The sequence below is a fragment of the Rutidosis leptorrhynchoides genome, chromosome 11 (genome assembly GCF_046630445.1).
Source record: "Rutidosis leptorrhynchoides isolate AG116_Rl617_1_P2 chromosome 11, CSIRO_AGI_Rlap_v1, whole genome shotgun sequence".
NCBI lineage: Eukaryota > Viridiplantae > Streptophyta > Magnoliopsida > Asterales > Asteraceae > Rutidosis > Rutidosis leptorrhynchoides.
Window position 1 is genome coordinate 153321115 of NC_092343.1, and position 21948 is coordinate 153343062.

General features: G+C 33.9%; 1 long non-coding RNA gene across 1 annotated transcript; it reads right to left on the reverse strand.

The window, feature by feature from the left end:
- Nucleotides 1-7623: 7623 nt before the first annotated feature.
- On the reverse strand, nucleotides 7624-20633 carry LOC139876769 (uncharacterized). The gene is made up of 3 exons (XR_011768277.1): nucleotides 20359-20633; nucleotides 20222-20274; nucleotides 7624-8784 (listed from the first exon to the last, which is right to left on the reverse strand). It is a non-coding gene; the product is annotated as an uncharacterized lncRNA (long non-coding RNA).
- Nucleotides 20634-21948: the final 1315 nt, after the last annotated feature.

Consider the following 21948-nt stretch of genomic DNA (forward strand, 5'->3'; position numbering starts at 1 on the left):
CTAAAGAAAATTTGAATCGACCTGATTCTTGAGTCTAGTATCAGTGGTTTTTCAAGTCCAACAACCCTATGAACTCATATTAGCAGCTACAAGTCATTACCCATGTCAAAAACGTTCATAAACAACATATAAAAACATAACTTAAATCGTTCATAACTTAACTTCTATAAATCCAAAACATATGATATCAAAGCGAAAAGTTAATAATTTTTCAAGCTCATTTAAAATATCATCATTCCATGATCAGATTATAAACTCAACGTTTCCAAAATCTTAGTTTCAAATACGAATTTTTCAACCCGAAATCAATTAATCATAACTTTTGATCGAGAAATCGAAATCACATGATATCTTAATGAAAAGTTAATAATTTTTCAAGAGGAATACATTTATGCACATACTATAAACTGAAAATATCATATTCATATCAGTAGCATACCATTCAAATTCGTGATCATTCTTAAAACGAGTTAAAACTTCAATTAAGCATAACATGAGCATACGGTAACGAAAATTCAAAATTCCAAAGCCCAAACTTATTAGTTTTTCAAGAGGATTCTGATTATCTCATAATATTATACATTTAACAAGTTCAAGTTTCTGACCTCACACAAAACAAATTCGTGATTCATCAAAAAGTCATCAATCGATCAAATTAACGAATAATATCATGCATACATACAAGGACTTGAGCACTAGACACTATATCTACCCTAGAATGTAACAAAAATATGATAACCCAAAAATTAGAGTTTTAAAACTTACTCTAATCAAGAAATTGTTGGTATAGATGTGTAGAGCTCTTCGAGAGGAATCCGAATATGTAAACGATTTTATGATCAAGTGATTTCTTGAAGGTGTTCTTGAGGAAAGAAGATCGATGATGATGATGATGATGATGAATAGTGGATGGGTGTTCTTTGAGAAAATTGTGTACGTGTGTGTGTTAGATGAAATGAATGATTGAATCAGAAATAATATAGATAAGATAGAGTCACGATTTTAAGTTAGGTAAACACGAGTACTAGTGTGTAGTCACGGGTTTAATAGTATGAAAATATAGATATAATATATTGTCAAGGGTGATAATTAAGTTTTTATCCGTTAGTTAAAATCCAATGTATCCTATCTTAATATGATTCAATAATTGGTAAATTTTATATTTATAAAAAAAATACATCTATATATATATTGTTCGAAACCTTTTATATTTAATTCAAATCAATTATTAAGAATATATTTAAATATCATTTTTATATTTAAATTATATAATAAAGTAATTATAATGTTTATAAATCATGTGTTACGTAATTTATGGGAGTAGTTGGCAAGTGAGTCACGAATTTTGTATCTATTATCTAATATATAATAATAATAATAATAATAATAATAATAATAATAATAATAATAATAAACAGAATTATTAGTTTAAATTATTAGTGTATATAACTATGCACATACATGTAGAAACGTTTGTATAATATGTGTATAAATACTTGTTGAATACCAATAAAAATATAAGTATTGACATCCTACTTAATTAAAATGATTTTTAAAACTCAATTGTTGAGATTCAAGAAACCAATCAGAGTGCGACACGTGGAGCGATAATTACATGTGATTGAAAAAAAAAATTTTAAAATTTTTGAAATTTTTTTTTTCGAAATTTTTTTTTTTTAATTATTTTTCAATCACATGTAATTGGATTTAACATGCAGTAAATCACATGTGATTCTGCATGCCAATCACATGTGATTGTAAAACTCAATCACATGTGATTCTGCATGTCAAATCCAATCACATGTGACTGAAAAAAGAAATTTTACGTAAAATGACGAATTTCAGTAAGTTTGTGCTAAAACCTTTAAACACCAAGTTTTTGATCAAAACTTCATCAAATCACTGAATTAAAGTCTAAATTTTTTGAAGATATGATCACGAAACGCTAACAAACTTGATCAAATCAACGAATTGAAGTTTGTTTCCGGTTGAAATTTTTTTTTGAAAAAAAAATAAATTTTTTTTTTTTGAATCACATGTTATTGGATTTGACATGCAGAATCACATGTGATTGTGTTCTAAAATCACATGTGATTGGGTTTTACAATCACATGTGATTGGATTTGAGATGCTAAATTAAAAAAAAATAATAAAAAATGTTTTCAAAAAAAAAAATTTCAAAAAAAATTTTCAAAAAAAAAAATTTTTTTTTTAATTTTTTTTTTCAATCACATGTGATTGTCGCGCCACATGTCACGCTCTGATTAGTCCGTTGGATTTTAAGCAAATTATTGGATTCAATAGATTACAACTCATAACATAGTTATTAAAATTAATAACCATACGTTTTGTTGTCTTAAAATATATTTTTCTCGTTTTCACTAACCGTAGTGTTTTTAAAAAAAACATGTAACCAATATTAATAATAGTATATTAAAAAAAATTACATACAAAATTGTAAATTTTAAGTAACAGTTGTTAAGTTTTTAACGAAAAGTTAACGTAAAAAGTCGGGTTATTACATTACCTACCCCTTAAAGAAAATTTCGTCCCGAAATTTTAGTTGGTGAGATTAAACGATGTTTAGGAAACAAGTGAGGATAGAAATGTTCGTCTTGACGTAGAAAGATCGAGCATCTTGTAGTTAAGTATGGAATTTTGGTAAAACGAGATCATGTTCTTTTGATGACGAATACCTTTGAATAAATTGCTCGGAGTGCAAGTATGATATGACAAGGATTGGAAGGGAATTATGTGTGACCTTAGATGATGTCACATATAGAGTCTTAGTATATTCATATTTCAGCCGAGAAAATAAAGGAATCATGTAACATGGTACATGGTGAAGGTAAGGTTGATCAAGTTTTACCCCATCACGTTCCATTAGAACTTCCGCATGACTTACCATAATATAACCACGTTGATCAGGCGTCATTATATTACACTAACTCATGCTTCCATTCCAACACTACTCCAAAATATTTATGGATATGAAACAAGTGTCGTTTTTCAGAATTTATAAATCAAAATGATTTCAAAAAGAGGTGTACTAAAAATAGTACGGGAATATAATATTTATTATAATTAAAATATTGAAAGGGAACGTCGTAAGAATGTCTTTGAAACTACTGAGAATCTTCGTGAGCTGGAAAAGACTTCTTCCGATTCACAATTCAAGATGTCCGGAATTTCTTAATCGAAGCACATAAGCACATAATATAACACAAATGATATCTATAAAAATATATAAGTAATAACTCACGTAGGAATGTCTGGAATTTCGAAAGTCCTGAATGACGCTTCCTGGTTTTTCAATAACCGGGGTTTTGAAAATGAACTCGCTTGAGCAGGAGAAGGTTTGTAATCAAAAGGAGAAATACTTTCTCACCGATAGTAATAATAATATTATATTAATGTCAGAATATGCACATAATCACATATAAGTGTAACGACACGGTTGTAGACTAGACCACTAACGTATCCAAACAGTCCAGGTCAGACACACTAATGCACCTAATTCCCTACAACCAACGCTCTGATACCACCTGTAACGACCCGCCAAAATCACTATTGACGCAATACGTTATTCATCGGTTTCATTGTGAGGTATTGACCTCTATATGATACGTTTTGTAAACATTGCATTCTTCTGAAAAGGCACACCATAAATGAATACCTAAATCCAAGGTTTTCGACATCTGATGATCTCTACATATAGACAATCGCCGTAAATAATAGTTTACAATAATACATCCGTTGACAATGCAGTCAAAATAAGATACATGGTGATGATTTTGTGAATGCAAAGTTTTCTCTAATAAAGCATGTATGACTCCATGCACATAGCTTGTATAATGTATAAGCAAACAGCGGAAGACTTCTAGGGACCTGAGAATAAACATGCTTAAATGTGTGAACACAAAGGTTGGTGAGTTCATAGTTTTAATATTGCGCATAATCTGTATATAAAGGTGGACCACAATATTTCAGTTGTTTCATCCAAAACGTTTATCAAAATATTCTACGAAATTGAGCACCCTGGTAACTAAACTTAACGTATATATAATAAGTACCCCTGTTTTAACATACATGCAACCAACATGTACAATACACGCAATCCAACGTGTACTAAACTCAAATAGTATACGTCTGTTTTATAGTTCAGGCTAGGGTCTCTATACCTGGAACAGACGGGGATGTCAAGCCCTATGGATCCATATATAACTACTCTCGCCCACCAGTTCTTATAACCGGCAGTTACTAGTTACCAAAGCTAAGGGATTTTCGGTTTAAACTCGGTGTAGAATTTAGTATGTACTTGTATCCATTGTGTTTAAAATAAAGTGCATGTATTCTCAGCCCAAAAATATAGATTGCAAAAGCAATTAAAAAGGGAGCAAATGAAACTCACCTGACAACTTCAGAAATAAATCACAGAGATGTGACCGAATATCGGAATGCAAGTAACCGTAGACCTCAACCTAGAGAACATATGTTGGTCAATAAGTGTCTAATAAGCTAGGTCGGTCCATAGCGTTCGTGTAGTCCTATTGCTCAAGTCCGACTCATAAATTTAGCAAAAATTAGCAAAAGTCAACAAAAGTCAAAGTAAGTCAAATGTAAGTCAATCGCAAGTCAAACACAGTCAACATAGTCAACACAAGTCAACAATCTCATAATATTACTCAAGTTGGTCAAATAGTCAAACATAGGTCAAACTTACGTAATTCATTTTCATATATAAAAAAAATATTATTTACGTATATGTATTTTTAGGTATTTTGCAGCTGATTTCGTGTCCCACCAATTTCGATATAGTACCTTTGGTCGTGACCATTGGAACGTATATCATCCCACCTTTCTATAGCTAGTTTATTTGACAAAAACAGAGTTACGGTTGAAAAGTTATAGCCTTGCGAAAACAGCCTCTTGAAACATAAAAAGCTGATAAAAATTGCTGTTGAGTTCAAAATCAGCAACGACTGCCCATTTTCACGCTTGTTTTAAACCCGTTTACACTCAACAAAATCATACATATAATATACCGTTTAAAGCTTGTCGTAAATACTTTCAATACCAATTGATAGTTTTTATCCAAACTTAATCGATTTCAACTTACGAGCCCTCAAAGTAGGCCCGAGAGTCATTTTGACGCTTTTGTTATAATACTAAAATTTTTCCATTGACACCTCAAATTCTAAACCATAATACTTGAGATTTAAAAATCATGTCACAAGTCCAAAATGAGATTTTAGACGTGTTAGATATCTTTGTTTCTCAAAATTTCGTATATGGGTCAAAGTAGGCGCGTATGACCCAAATGGGTCATAAATACCCATTTTGACCAAAACATGAAAAAAACTCATTTTTAAAACATTACAATCTTCAAACTTACTTACATTAATAAATCGGACGTGTCCACGGTGCCCGTTACCCATTTTGACACTTTTTGGCTTAAACGGGTCAAATGTCCAAACCGGCGATTTAAATTACATGGTTTATATATATACAAAATTACCACTTTAGAACACCCCACACTATATGAAATAGTTAATATAAGTGTATTAAGTTCATACAAAAAGTCTCAAGTCTCAAGTATTGATCATTATTTTTATAACCCGAAACATTTGCAAAAATACAAGTTTAAAAAGGTAGTTACAGCAGAAACTTCTGTGATTTTTAGAAAAATCATCGCAACTCCAAATCAGTCACCGCCAATTGGAGATGTGGCGTTTTTAAATGAAGAATCTACAGAAAAATTCCCATAACCTGGTTCGACCCAGATCAGACCTAGTTGCAGAAAACGTTAACAGTGGTTCGTGCAGTTTTCAGAATTCAAACAACATTTTTATTAAAATGTACCAAACTTTGAACGAGCGTAAAAGTCTAAAGAAAATTCGAATCGACCCGATTCTTGAATCTAGTATCAGTGGTTTTTCAAGTCCAACAACCCTATGAACTCATATTAGCAGCTACAAGTCATTACCCATGTCAAAAACGTTCATAAACAACATATAAAAACATATGATATCTAAGCGAAAAGTTAATAATTTTTCAAGCTCATTTCAAATATCATCATGCCATGATCAGATTATAAACTCAACTTTTCCAGAATCTCAGTTTCAAATACGAATTTTTCAACCCGAAATCAATTAATCATAACTTTTGATCGAGAAATCGAAATCAAGTGATATCTTAATGAAAAGTTAATAATTTTTCAAGAGGAATACATTTATGCACATACCATAAACTGAAAATATCATGTTCATATCAGTAGCATACCATTCAAATTCGTGATCATTCATAAAACGAGTTAAAACTTCAATTAAGCATAACATGAGCATACGGTAACGAAAATTCGAAATTCCAAAGCCCAAACTTATTAGTTTTTCAAGAGGATTCTGATTATCTCATAATATTATACATTTAACAAGTTCAAGTTTCTGACCTCACACAAAACAAATTCGTGATTCATCAAAAAGTCATCAATCGATCAAATTAACGAATAATATCATGCATACATACAAGGACTTGAGCACTAGACACTATATCTACCCTAGAATGTAACAAAAATATGAAAATCCAAAAATTAGAGTTTTAAAACTTACTCTAATCAAGAAATTGTTGGTATAGATGTGTAGAGCTCTTCGAGAGGAATCCGAATATGTAAACAATTTTATGATCAAGTGATTTCTTGAAGGTGTTCTTGAGGAAAGAAGATCGATGATGATGATGATGAATAGTGGATGGGTGTTCTTTGAGAAAATTGTGTACGTGTGTGTGTTAGATGAAATGAATGATTGAATCAGAAATAATATAGATAAGATAGAGTCACGGTTTTAAGTTAGGTAAACACGAGTATTAGTGTGTAGTCACGGGTTTAATAGTATGAAAATATAGATATAATATATTGTCAAGGGTGATAATTAAGTTTTTATCCGTTAGTTAAAATCCAATGTATCCTATCTTAATATGATTCAATAATTGGTAAATTTTATATTTATAAAAAAAATACATCTATATCTATATATATATATATATATATATATATATATATATATATATATATATATATATATATATATATATATATATATATATATATATTGTTCGAAACCTTTTATATTTAATTCAAATCAATTATTAAGAATATATTTAAATATCGTTTTTATATTTAAATTATATAATAAAGTAATTATAATGTTTATAAATCATGTGTTATGTAATTTATGGGAGTAGTTGGCAAGTGAGTCACGAATTTTGTATCTATTATCTAATATATAACTAGCTTATAACCCGCGATTTCGCGGGATTCTATATAAAAGCTTTTGTAATTAATCTAAATGATGTAGCAAATACATCAACCTTATTAATTTTGGTTTGTCAATGATTTTTGTAAGTACTGGAAAATATATGTACATATACTCGTATTAGAAAACACTTGGTTACTAACGTCATTAACTCTAGCTTGTCAACCTCCACAAAAGCTTCTTGACTTTTTCTTTTATAGATAATTGTATTCAATTTCACTAGCTTGTCTCTGAGAATAGAGAAAAAAAAAGGTTAACAATATCAAGATGTGGTCCAACGGTTGGTGGGCTGACTCTTTTAGGAGAGGTCAAGAGTTTGACCCCCGTTGGTTACATATTAAAAACACAATTTCATCTCTGCCATGAAATATCCACCCATGGCACCTTTCCCATATCGTTTGAAGGGGTAAAGAGGAGGGGGTTTTACTTGACCGTGCCCTTGGATCGATTTCAAGGTTTTCTCCCGGGCATCGATGGGGGCGGGGTTATTATCGCTGCATCGGCATAGTCGAAACGGGAGATGATCGCAACGGGTGGTTTAGTCCCCCTTAGGTGATCCCAATCGTAGTCAAAAAAAAAATATAAAATAAATAAAATATCAAGACAGTTATAACTTATAAGTAAATGGGTAGACATTATGTATCCTATGTAAGCTCATTTTATATATCCACATAAAGGACTAAAAAAGTAGATACAAGAACTAAATTATGATGAAGTGGTTGAAGGGTTGTCACAGTTGATAATCCAACAAAGTTGCGCATCATAACATTTAGGTTTGCCTTATGATAAAATAGATAAAGGGTCCATGTTGTTAATGAAGAACTTTATACTTGAAGTCAATAAACCCAACCAACTATCAACAGAACCTAGATAACCATGATGACTCACCCAATTAACCACACAGGCAGCCTTCATAGATAAATTGAAAAAAATCAGACACTCTAATCTCCCCAACTTACCATATCCATTAGTAATCACCTTATGAGTTCACTCATTTCACAAGCCCGTCTTATATATGAGAAATCCAAAAAATACAAAAGTTTCCCAAGTGAACCTGCAATGAAGCACAAATAAAAGCCAAGTTAATCAGCTTACAATAAACAACTCCATGCCACTCAGCAAACTTACGATATGATTTGTTGATCCCTGAGTGAATAAAATACAGAACTTCCCTCGTATTAGATAACTTGTGTCAAGAATAAAAAAGCAAACCTGACCCAAACTTATCATGATGTAACTCATTTGACCCATTATTTGGAAAGAGTAGACAATTGTGATGCAGTGGTGATTTTGACCCACTCCATCTAGCACGTTTGACCCATATTGGAATTAAAGTAGCTATTATGACCCAAAGGCATCCGTTGTAACTATAAGCATGAGTAGAAGACATAGACCTAACCATCATACACTCTTTTTGCTTCAGTGACGATGAGAATGTGATCACATTCTCCTTTATCTCACCTTAAATCTAACTCTGTTATCAAGACAAGAATGCTAGTCAGTCTAATTTTTTTTTTTTTTTTGATGGGAACACAGTCATGCCATCTATTAAAAAGATAGTAGTGAAATATTTGAGTATGAAATTGAAAATTAAAACACCATAAAGTAGTACTGTAACGACCCGGCTTTTTCGACTTGCTTTTGTGCCTTGTATTTTTGCGAAACTGCGTATTTGTGCGTACTGCGTTAATTTATTACTCTGGAACCTTGGCACACGTGTTTTATATTCATATATACTTTAAAACATGCCTTGGTATGATTAGAATGCTTAACTTGTCCATTGGATGCTTTATAACCGTTAGCGTTACTTGCCGTTACGATTAAAACGCGGACTGCGCGTACGTTTGACTTTTGTCGGAACCGGAACTTTTGGACAGCGAAATATTAATTATTATTTTATAATAATAATTACTTGGGCCTTTGGATGCTTAATTTTATTTATTTAATTGCTAAAGCCCAATAGTTAGCCTTTTTGGACTTTTTACCTTGTTGGGCTCAAGCCCACCATACTCTAGCTAGTGACCCAATTAATTAGCCCAAATATATTTACTAGTGGCCCATAATAATAAATAAATAAATAATTAGTGAGTCATGCTAGCATTATGGATAAGGATAATTAACTTTGTTACATAAGATTCTAGCAAAAGGACACACTTTAGACACCATTAGTCAAAAAGTAAACTTTTTGTCCTTCCCCTCCCCCTCCATAAACCATCCACCACCACCACCCTAGATCTTGCCATGTCATCAATCCATGTGATCACTCTTTGCTTATAAATACTAGCCTTTAGCCTCTCATTTCCACACTTGATCATTTTGGTTTTTTTCACACACTTGTTCTTTCTCTCTTTCTTTCCTTTCTAGCATTACTTGTAAGTCTTCTTTTCCTTCTTCTTTTCCTTTTCAAATTCATGATCATCATCATCATCATTTTATGGAGATCAAAGTTCCTTTTAGCTTTGATCTTACTTATATCTTGTTGATTCAAGCATGAATCTTTCAAGAACATGGAAGATTCAAGCTTTTAGCTTGAATCTTCATAACTTTTGTAGATCTACTTCTTTTATACTTTAATCTTTCTATTTTATGATAAAGATTCAAACTTTTGTTTGTAATCTTCATGCATCTTCAAGATCCAAGCTTTATGCTTTAAGATCTTCAAGAACAATCAAGATGCAAGCTTTCTAGCTTGAATCTTCATATCTTTTTGTTAGATCTAAGTTCTTTTTGCTTTGATCATGTTGTTTTGTGAAAAAGATTCAAACTTGTGTTTGTTATCTTCATATATCTTAAAGATCTAAGCCTTATGCTTCAAGATCTTCAAGAACACTTAAAGGTTCAAGCTTTCTAGCTTTGTAACCTTGTAACTTGTGTGAAATGGATCCAAGCTCTCTAGCTTAGGGTTCCATCACCTCTTTTGACTTAGATTGTGTTCATACTTGTTAAATTGATGTAAAGTTTGTAACTTTAGTTGTTATTGTGACTTGTATTAGTGTTAAGACTAAGGATATGATGTAACCTTGGTTCATCATCCATCTAAGACTCATGAATGAGTTGTATTCTTACTTGGTCTTAACATATTGTGTATTGATGGTGAATCTTGGTCAAAAGTGATGCTAAACCATCAACGAGTTGTACACTTGAAGCTACAAGCATCAAGGATGAGAACCGTGATGAGCATCGAGCACCAAGAACCCCACCGGAGCACTTGTCCACTGATTTTCGTATTTGATCAGACCACCTGGGCTACTGTAAAGTTTATTTTCAGTTAGTTTGGTTCGAGTAGATGATTTTCCGTTTAGGCCTCGTCTTAATCCGAGTTACGGTTTAGGATTTATGGCCCTCCGAGAGTCACTACACCCTACTAATGTTATGCTGAAATTTCTGACCTACTCGCACTTAAACCGTCGCCACGGTCAAACGAAGACGAGTTAGGTCCTGAAAATTGGTCAGCTGTTAGGGGACTCATATACGGAGCCATAGCCACTAACCATGCGTCTTTTCGACTTACGTAGAGGTCGTAGCAGCTGACCGAAATCAGCCCATTGTTTCGATCTCTATTCTTGTCAAACTCACTTAGCTTTTATGATGATGAATGATGATGATGATGACACTTAAACTTATTTTATGTACTATTAGAACTTATTAAGACAACCTACTGACCTAGTAACCTTTGATTTAGGTTGACGACCTTTCGGACCGACTTACTACTTGCGTACTTTCATTACCGACTTTACCGCTTTTATCACTGTGAGTTATAGCATCCCTTTTTACTTTAACTATTTTGGGACTGAGAATACATGCGCTTTTTTACATTTTACATGTTAGGCACGAGTACTTAAACTTTATATGTGTGTGGGTTATATAACGGCATAAACATTCCCTTTAGCACGGTAACGTTTTGTCATTGGTTTTTGAACCGGTGAACGCGAATCTTAGATATGGATCCATAGGGTTTGACATCCCCACTCGGGCTAGTCGTGCTAGCATTTAACGGGTGTTTAATACTTCGTAAGTCATACGCACTTGCCAAGTGCACTTTCAGGGGATTATAAACGTTAAGTCTAGTTACCGGGTGCCCACGGCTATACATATACTTATTCATACTGATTTGAACATACTGTTTTGATACGCGGTTTGCAGCACTGAAATCTCGTGGCCTACGTTACATTACTGATACAAACAAACTATAGCTCACCAACATTCGTGTTGACTTTTTAAGCATGTATTTCTCAGGTGCTTAGACGATGTTGCTTCCGCTGTTAAACTTGCTGTTCTAGTCTTGCTGTTAAACTTGCTGTTCTAGTCTTGGTGTTAGACTTGCTGTTACAGACCTGCTGTGTTAGACTTCCGCTGCATTACTTAGAGATGTCTCAAGCATGGAACTTTACTTTGCATTCGCAGCTTATGTTATTTTCAAAACGATAGCTTTGTACGTAATGACCTTAGTATCATGTACTCATGTTAATGTTTCCTATTTATCTTTTGTAAAACATTATCTTCTATGAATGCAAATTGATTTTCAAATAGCATATAGTGTTTGACCTTATAATGATCCTGTTGTTGGTGATCCGTACACGATGGTTTTGTACGGGGCGTCACATTTGGTATCAGAGCATTGGTTGTAGGGAATTAGGTTGCATTAGTGAGTCTAGACCGGACCAAGTAGGATTCATTAATAGGACTAATCTACAACTTGCTAGTTTACTTGTTTCTGCGGACCACTGCATGCTACTATGTTATATTACTGCATGTTACTGCTTACTACTACTGCATGCCACTGCTTATTTCTACTGCTGTATAATCTTACTGCATGCTACTACTTACCTTTACTGCCATGCGAACTTACTGTATGCTTATTTTACGCTGCTGCATGCTACTATCTGCTTTCGCTTGTTACTTCTGTTTAGTACTGTTTTCATTGCCATGCTATGCACTGCTGTAGACGATCTAGGCTGCTGTAGTTACTATGCCTGATTACGTGCTTGCTACTCGTCTGCTTTTCGCTATACCGACTTGAAGAACTTATATTTCCTAATTCAGATGTTTTCTGAACCCTTTTCCCCACTCTTCTAACTCTAAGTACTAGTAATGTAATCCACCTGTTACTACCGTTCCACCATTCCAGAAATCGGAACATTACTTCACGCAATCTAGGAGGATTTGTCGGAGTAACCACACCTCGAGCTCACCCTAGTTAGCCACGTACAACGTATGAACAACAGAAGGTTGTTCAGTTCCCGCAAGTTGACCCGTATCCCGTACGATTTCATGACCGTCACTTATCTCTTTCATTCTTCACCACTACTCGACGATCTAACGACACTTCCGGACTTAGGTCCCTAACACTCTTAGGCAGTGGAGAAGTCGGGAGGACATCTCCTTTCACAAGGTCAGAGTGCCTTTTACTGATGCTCAGCCATACCCAAAGACTTGGGAGTCGCCTCAAGACATATCGTATTACCACTTGCTACACGTACAACTCGACACGAGACCCCAATGGAATTTCTAGAAAGGAACCTAACGACACTACCTGAACCCGAACATTTTGAAGAAATTTCGGGACATTTAGGCATTGATGCATGATCTGCGGGACATACGCACCCACACCGAGGAACCGTGAGATTAACTATGTAGATTATGTTTTGAGATAGCATAGATAAAGCAATGTTATATGAAACTGAGTAGAACTTGAAGTGATCACGTTACATTAACCATATGGAGGGATATTGGAATGAACGTGCGATTTAGTACAATATAATGACGCCAGGCCAGCGTGATTATATTGAAGTAAATCATACAGAAGTCCCAACGTTACTACATGAGGAATATGAAGTGATTCAAAGGAAATTTTGGTAGGAACCGCTTGAGTATACGCATTATGGTCCGTTAGAGGCAGGGAAAGAATAACCACGTAGCCTAGATACTGTAACCCAAAAATTTGTTATAGATATAGACACCCTGAATACTTAAGGAAAAAGTTCTTAAACAGGAAAAACTTTGGACTTACTTGCGGTAGAGCAATCATTACCTCAGTTATGGAGACTCGCATGGATCCTGATTTTAGTTAGGGTACATTTCTTCACAACGTTTATTGTCTCGAAGTTGTTTAATACTAGAGTGATAGAAACCTTACATCTAAGAACCTTAGTGTTATGACTAGTAAGCCATTAACAACCATGAGGGTTAAGTATTCTCTAAGACAAGTTAATGGTAATCTGACAGAGATAGAGGAATAATTTAAGGTAGTACCTTAAAATTAACAGGTGGGTCATTGGAAATGACCTCATGTCAACAAAACTTGGAAAGTTTTAAAGTAGTAGTTGGAAGTTTTAAAGGATTAGTCATCTACGCACAATCAGATGTTATTTGAGAAGGTTGATAGAATTTTTCGCGGTAGTATAATAAGATTTAGTTGGAATGGACTTTAAGATTAACCTAATACTCATCAAGTCAGGAAGCTTGATATAAAAGTTGGAATGGACTTTAGGATTAACCTAATACTCATCGAGTTGGGAAGCTTTGATGAAATAGTTGAAACGGACTGGCTTTCAAGGATGAAAGCGAAAGATATTGATAGTGACAAGATTATTCGCGTACCTCGAGAGGATAGTGAGCCAAAAGCCATCTGGGTTACTTCAACAACCCGAGATCCCACAATGGAAATGGGAAGGGATGACAATGGATTTCATCCCGAAGCTGCCGAAAACAATAGGCAGTTATGACACTGCCTGGGTTATTGGTGATCGTCTCACCAAATCTGCTCACTTTCTAACTACGAAAGAAATCGATACTATGGACAACGATACATAAAGGAAATTGTATTCCGTCACTTCGGCAATTCAAATTCTATCTTAAGGACTACCCAAGAATCTTATTCGATGCTCATTCTTACGCGACTCTGAATCCTAACTTATCCCGAAAGAATTCTTATTCAATGCTAATCACACCAACATCCTTCTTACCTCGATATTAGTCATATCAGTTCGAGATTTCCAAAATCAATGGGTAGTTAATTCCCATCCTCATACTCTCCCTTTCGTATATCACTTATAAGCAACAACTTTACACTTAAACATTTTTGGTCGAAGGACTTATGCACTACTAATAGTCATCAACCACATTTAGATCCAACAGTTTTCATTACCTCGTAACATTTTTGCTCAAATGTCACCCGAAATTTTCAAAAAAATCTTTTACTCGATCTTTTTCCAACTTGTAACCTCCGAAATATGAAAATTTAGTTTGCTAAAAATTTTTACTTACACTATTTTACTGTGCGATCCTCTCAAAGTTTTATGAAAGTAAATTTATTTTATTTGCCGTTCGTGCGAATTTTTGAAATCATATACGTTATATACAATAAAGTAAATAATTACTTATTTTGACAGATACATATGAAATTTTACTTTTACAAATCAAATCTTTTGTTCAAAAGATATTTTACCTTGAATGGTACAAGTTGTACATAACCCTAGATTACAAAGAACTTCGTTTCTTTTCTTACATTGTCACCTAAAACGATTTCTATAAAACTTTCGTTGCTTATTATACAAAATTTTTCGTTGCTTATTCGTATCCAAGTCATCATGAAGACTTTACAACCGTCGAAATTGAGTGATTTATGTGTGTGTAAGTGATGAAGGCACTTACTACCATGCCATGCAGAGCCTTAGGGCATCCACTAACACTTAAACCATTCAAAGCTATTGCGTTACCCCAAGGATCTTATTTGCCACGCCTGTTGGAACGATGCTCTTTCTTACATAACTCGAAGTCCTGACTTATTTCAAGAGATTCCCATCTAGCGATATTAACACCGTCAGTATTCTGACTTTAATATTAGTCATAACCTGTTTGGCTTTCTGCAAAGTCAAGAAACGATTAACTTCTCATCCTCACGCTTTACCCTTCGTACCTCACTTTTTAACGGCTTCACACGTGAACATTTTTGCCCAAAGACTTATGTTATCAAAACTACATTTAATTCATTAGTTTTCGTTACCTAGTAACATGTCAACCGATGATTCAAAGATTTTCCACTCAATCTTTTTCAACTCGTAACCTTTGAAATGCGAAAAACTATGTTTATCAAAAATTTTCACACGTTGATTTTTACACGTTGTTTATTTGTGCGGTCCTCACGAGATTTATGGACAAATGAAAGTACTAAAAACTTTTCTGTCACTTATGCGATTTATAAAAGCATATATGTATAAATTTACCCTTACTTATTTTGGTTAATACATTCCAAGTTATACCTCCAAATTATTTAAAAATCGCTCCTTTATTAAGTTGAAGTCAAATGGTTTTGAGCAAATGATACACGTTGTACATACTTCTAAATTTACCAAGAACTTCGTTCCATTTATGTTGTCGCATCAAACGTTTAAAGGCTTTTCAAAACTTCCTCGGTTGATTTTATTAAAGGTTTTCGTATTAAACTACACCATGTATGGATCACACTTCTTCTCGCCCCCCGTTAGGGATAAAAGCTTACTATTAAGATCTTTATTAAAAACTCTTGAGCCACTTTGGATGGCAGATTTATAAATTTATTAGTAAGACTTTGTGCTCGTAAAATGTTCCTCTTAAGGTTAGACTTGGCAAAAACGCGGGCCGATAAATCAGTTCTCTGGGACCCACCCAGTGGTCACCCTATCGTAGGAAAGGCATTAGGCGGGTTTCTACTCTCAATATTTCACGACTAATCGCAACACCCTCGTAAACATCATCTCTATCAATCAGTATGTTGAGGTACAAGAATCATTTTTTTGAGATTCTTTTCACTAAGAGAAAACCATTCTTTATGACCAAGAGTTCCCGTATCTTCTCATCTGCGCATCCCCTTAAGTATAAGGATAAATTCAGAACAACCCGCTCGAAGAGTTTACTCTCGTTCCAAGATTACACCCTTCGTGCGATTTCTTTCGGAAATATAGTATAAAATACTTTAAGAATCTATGAATCTTGTTATCCTCTTGGAAGGGACTGCTTAAAACGTCTGTAACACGGATATGGTTACTCTACACATTCCTTCCTTCGTTGGTTGCAACTATATGTTGTTCTAGTTAATGTTAACCCTAACTTCAACATGTAACTGAAAGGATAAAGTTACGTTATGGAACTGTGTTTTCATTTCATCTAAGGATAAGTTCACCTGCAGTATGGTAAACTGGGTGATATCCTTCATTGTTCGTTCAGACCGCCCTGGAGACACTATAAATAATTATGGCTTGCATTGTATATAAGTCCGATTAGTCACTTCCAGCTAACATTTCAATTCATTTAGTCAAATGAAACATTCTTAAATATCGGGTTCATTATGCCTATGGTCTCCTTCCGAAATCAAGGGGTCAGTAAAATCCGTGGCTAACACTATCCAGACATCAAATCACATGGTTGTGATCACCATGTTTTCCGTTCTACCTGTCAGCCTTGTATTGCGACATAAGCGCTCAATGTTTTAGATGAGTTTAGTAACATTCATGATGCATTTTACGCATCCAGCTTACTGAAGATGCCTGTAAGGCTAAAAACATCATCTTTCCCTCTGTGGATACATATATTCGAATGACATACTCATGTTAACCAGAGACGAAATCAATTTATTGATCTCTTAGGACAAGAGACTTAATTAATGGCATATACTTATCCTTACTTTTATACGCCCAAGTACCCTTCGAGGCAAATAACTCACTTCTGAGCCCACGAGTCACACGGAACTTTGATACGCTACTTCTTATTTAAATACTGTACCATTTTTGGTCATTCCTCAAATTTCGGGACGAAATTTCCATTAACAGGTGGGTAATGAAACGACCCGGCTTTTTCGACTTGCTTTTGTGCCTTGTATTTTTGCGAAACTGCGTATTTGTGCGTACTGCGTTAATTTATTACTCTAGAACCTTGGCACACGTGTTTTATATTCATATATACTTTAAAACATGCCTTGGTATGATTAGAATGCTTAACTTGTCCATTGGATGCTTTATAACCGTTAGCGTTACTTGCCGTTACGATTAAAACGCGGACTGCGCGTACGTTTGACTTTTGTCGGAACCGGAACTTTTGGACAGCGAAATATTAATTATTATTTTATAATAATAATTACTTGGGCCTTTGGATGCTTAATTTTATTTATTTAATTGCTAAAGCCCAATAGTTAGCCTTTTTGGACTTTTTACCTTGTTGGGCTCAAGCCCACCCTACTCTAGCTAGTGACCCAATTAATTAGCCCAAATATATTTACTAGTGGCCCATAATAATAAATAAATAAATAAATAAATAATTAGTGAGTCATGCTAGCATTATGGATAAGGATAATTAACTTTGTTACATAAGATTCTAGCAAAAGGACACACTTTAGACACCATTAGCCAAAAAGTAAACTTTTTGTCCTTCCCCTCCCCCTCCATAAACCATCCACCACCACCACCCTAGATCTTGCCATGTCATCAATCCATGTGATCACTCTTTGCTTATAAATACTAGCCTTTAGCCTCTCATTTCCACACTTGATCATTTTGGTTTTTTTCACACACTTGTTCTTTCTCTCTTTCTTTCCTTTCTAGCATTACTTGTAAGTCTTCTTTTCCTTCTTCTTTTCCTTTTCAAATTCATGATCATCATCATCATTTTATGGAGATCAAAGTTCCTTTTAGCTTTGATCTTACTTATATCTTGTTGATTCAAGCATGAATCTTTCAAGAACATGGAAGATTCAAGCTTTTAGCTTGAATCTTCATAACTTTTGTAGATCTACTTCTTTTATACTTTAATCTTTCTATTTTATGATAAAGATTCAAACTTTTGTTTGTAATCTTCATGCATCTTCAAGATCCAAGCTTTATGCTTCAAGTTCTTCAAGAACAATCAAGATGCAAGCTTTCTAGCTTGAATCTTCATATCTTTTTGTTAGATCTAAGTTCTTTTTGCTTTGATCATGTTGTTTTGTGAAAAAGATTCAAACTTGTGTTTGTTATCTTCATATATCTTAAAGATCCAAGCCTTATGCTTCAAGATCTTCAAGAACACTTAAAGGTTCAAGCTTTCTAGCTTTGTAACCTTGTAACTTGTGTGAAATGGATCCAAGCTTTCTAGCTTAGGGTTTCATCACCTCTTTTGACTTAGATTGTGTTCATACTTGTTAAATTGATGTAAAGTTTGTAACTTTAGTTGTTATTGTGACTTGTATTAGTTAAGACTAAGGATATGATGTAACCTTGGTTCATCATCCATCTAAGACTCATGAATGAGTTGTATTCTTACTTGGTCTTAACATATTGTGTATTGATGGTGAATCTTGGTCAAAAGTGATGCTAAACCATCAACGAGTTGTACACTTGAAGCTACAAGCATCAAGGATGAGAACCGTGATGAGCATCGAGCACCAAGAACCCCACCGGAGCACTTGTCCACTGATTTTCGTATTTGATCAGACCACCTGGACTACTGTAAAGTTGATTTTCAGTTAGTTTGGTTCGAGTAGATGATTTTCCGTTTAGGCCTCGTCTTAATCCGAGTTACGGTTTAGGATTTATGGCCCTCCGAGAGTCACTACACCCTACTAATGTTGTGCTGAAATTTCTGACCTACTCGCACTTAAACCGTCGCCACGGTCAAACGAAGACGAGTTAGGTCCTGAAAATTGGTCAGCTGTTAGGGGACTCATATACGGAGCCATAGCCACTAACCATGCGTCTTTTCGATTTACGTAGAGGTCGTAGCAGCTGACCAAAATCAGCCTATTGTTTCGATCTCTATTATTGTCAAACTCACTTAACTTTTATGATGATGAATGATGATGATGATGACACTTAAACTTATTTTATGTACTATTAGAACTTATTAAGACAACCTACTGACCTAGTAACCTTTGATTTAAGTTGACGACCTTTCGGACCGACTTACTACATGCGTACTTTCATTACCGACTTTACCGCTTTTATCACTGTGAGTTATAGCATCCCTTTTTACTTTAACTATTTTGGGACTGAGAATACATGCGCTTTTTTACATTTTACATGTTAGGCACGAGTACTTAAACTTTATATGTGTGTGGGTTATATAACGGCATAAACATTCCCTTTAGCACGGTAACGTTTAGTCATTGGTTTTTGAACCGGTGAACGCGAATCTTAGATATGGATCCATAGGGTTTGACATCCCCACTCGGGCTAGTCGTGCTAGCATTTAACGGGTGTTTAATACTTCGTAAGTCATACGCACTTGCCAAGTGCACTTTCAGGGGGTTATAAACGTTAAGTCTAGTTACCGGGTGCCCACGGCTATACATATACTTATTCATACTAATTTGAACATACTGTTTTGATACGCGGTTTGCAGCACTGAAATCTCGTGGCCTACGTTACATTACTGATACAAACAAACTATAGCTCACCAACATTCGTGTTGACTTTTTAAGCATGTATTTCTCAGGTGCTTAGACGATGTTGCTTCCGCTGTTAAACTTGCTGTTCTAGTCTTGCTGTTAAACTTGCTGTTCTAGTCTTGCTGTTAGACTTGCTGTTACAGACCTGCTGTGTTAGACTTCCGCTGCATTACTTAGAGATGTCTCAAGCATGGAACTTTACTTTGCATTCGCAACTTATGTTATTTTCAAAACGATAGCTTTGTACGTAATGACCTTAGTATCATGTACTCATGTTAATGTTTCCTATTTATCTTTTGTAAAACATTATTTTCTATGAATGCAAATCGATTTTCAAATAGCATATAGTGTTTGACCTTATAATGATCCTGTTGTTGGTGATCCGTACACGATGGTTTTGTACGGGGCGTCACAAGTACACTATCAAACGCTCGAGAATTTAGCCTCCTTCAGTTTTAGAAATTAACCAACAACACAACATTTTATAACAAAGATGCGTATATAGATATAAACTTACAGTACATAACTTCAACTTCTGACTCATTCAACTTCTTATTAATTGAACAACACCTACATTGACACAAAATAGACTTCATATTTTAGATTCAAATGTTACTTTGACAAAGCTACTTGTTGAGTTCCACAAGAGTAAACCTGAAACAGCTCCAACTTGTGATTTAATCTAATGCCTTTTATCCCTAACCCATTATGTTATAAATGGGACCTTCAAATACCTTTTTCCCTTAAAGATGGAATATACAAAATACCTTGTGTAGATATAGTCAATGGTATGTAGCTTTGCATCGCGAGAAGCTGTGAGTCATAAGGGTTGAAACTTAAAGTCTATCTTTAGTGCATACATCACAATACCTATACTTGATCATATCTAAGATAATTTATATTTCAATTGCAAGTACCTTTTAATTAAATTCATATAAATAAACATCTCCATTGTTATGATAAAGACATAAAGTGGATGACAAACTATGTTCATGATCACGGGTGTATTATTATTTCACCTAACTGCACAGTAAAATTTATAGTATAAATATAGGATCGAATGTAATGAGTTTTTGCACCATTCACTTCAATAAGATTTATTACTCTCTCCTTTCTCTTTAATATCAGTAGTCCATAACCAAGAGTCAGATCACTAAAGGTAGTTATAAACTTTTAAATTATAACACGTTATCAGCACGATTATCTCAACATTTATACTAAATATGGTTGGCCCTGCCACCTAACTAATATATGGTCGGTTATACCACCTAAATGATATATGGTCGACACTGTCGCCTAATTTACATTTATGTTATCTAACATTTATTTATGTATACTAACATTTACAGTTATGTTCACTAACATTTATATTTATGTTATATATGGTCGGTTATACCGCCTGAATTATATTTCTGTAATGTAACTCTTATTAACTTCACTAACATTTATATTTATGTTATCTAACATTTATGATTACTTATGCAATTAATCATTATTTATTTCATGCATACTAATGTTTATTTTTATTTGAGCCTTCGGGGTCACACACATATACACCGAGACGTCAAATAAAATATATATATGATGTATATACATTACTCAAGTAACAAAATAGTAAATCGAAATTAATTCATTTACTATTCATATGAATAGTAAATGAAACGAAATTAATTAATTTACTATTCACATGAAAGTGACATGATAGAAATTATTAATTATAAGTTACATAACATACCCCTAAAGTATTTGAAAAATACGACTTTTTAAATACATAAGATTTTCAAAATCAACAAGTTGATAAATTGATCTCATATATATACTCTGTATCTTTTTGAAAGATTTTGTCTTTTGTTTTTTTTTTCTTTACGTATGATATAAAAAAAAAATCTTGTCCTTTATATTACTCATACGCGTTTTGATATAGTGACTTTATTCGTTAACGTCAACTAACGACGTTACAACGATCATATATACATAACGATTGTTAACGTCAACTGACGACGTTACAACAACTATATTTTTCAAATATAAATTAAACATCCCCGTTTTCACATTTTCACAAATCAATCTTCATTTTCTCAAATTACTACTCTCAAATTTTTTTTAAAAAAAAGATGATTAACTCAAGGATGATTTTTCCTACTGTATTGGTCATAATAGCTATCATCCTTGTTGCTTGTACACCACTAGATGAACCTATATTTTATCCTTCCCTTATGGTTTTATTATTTGTAATCATACCAT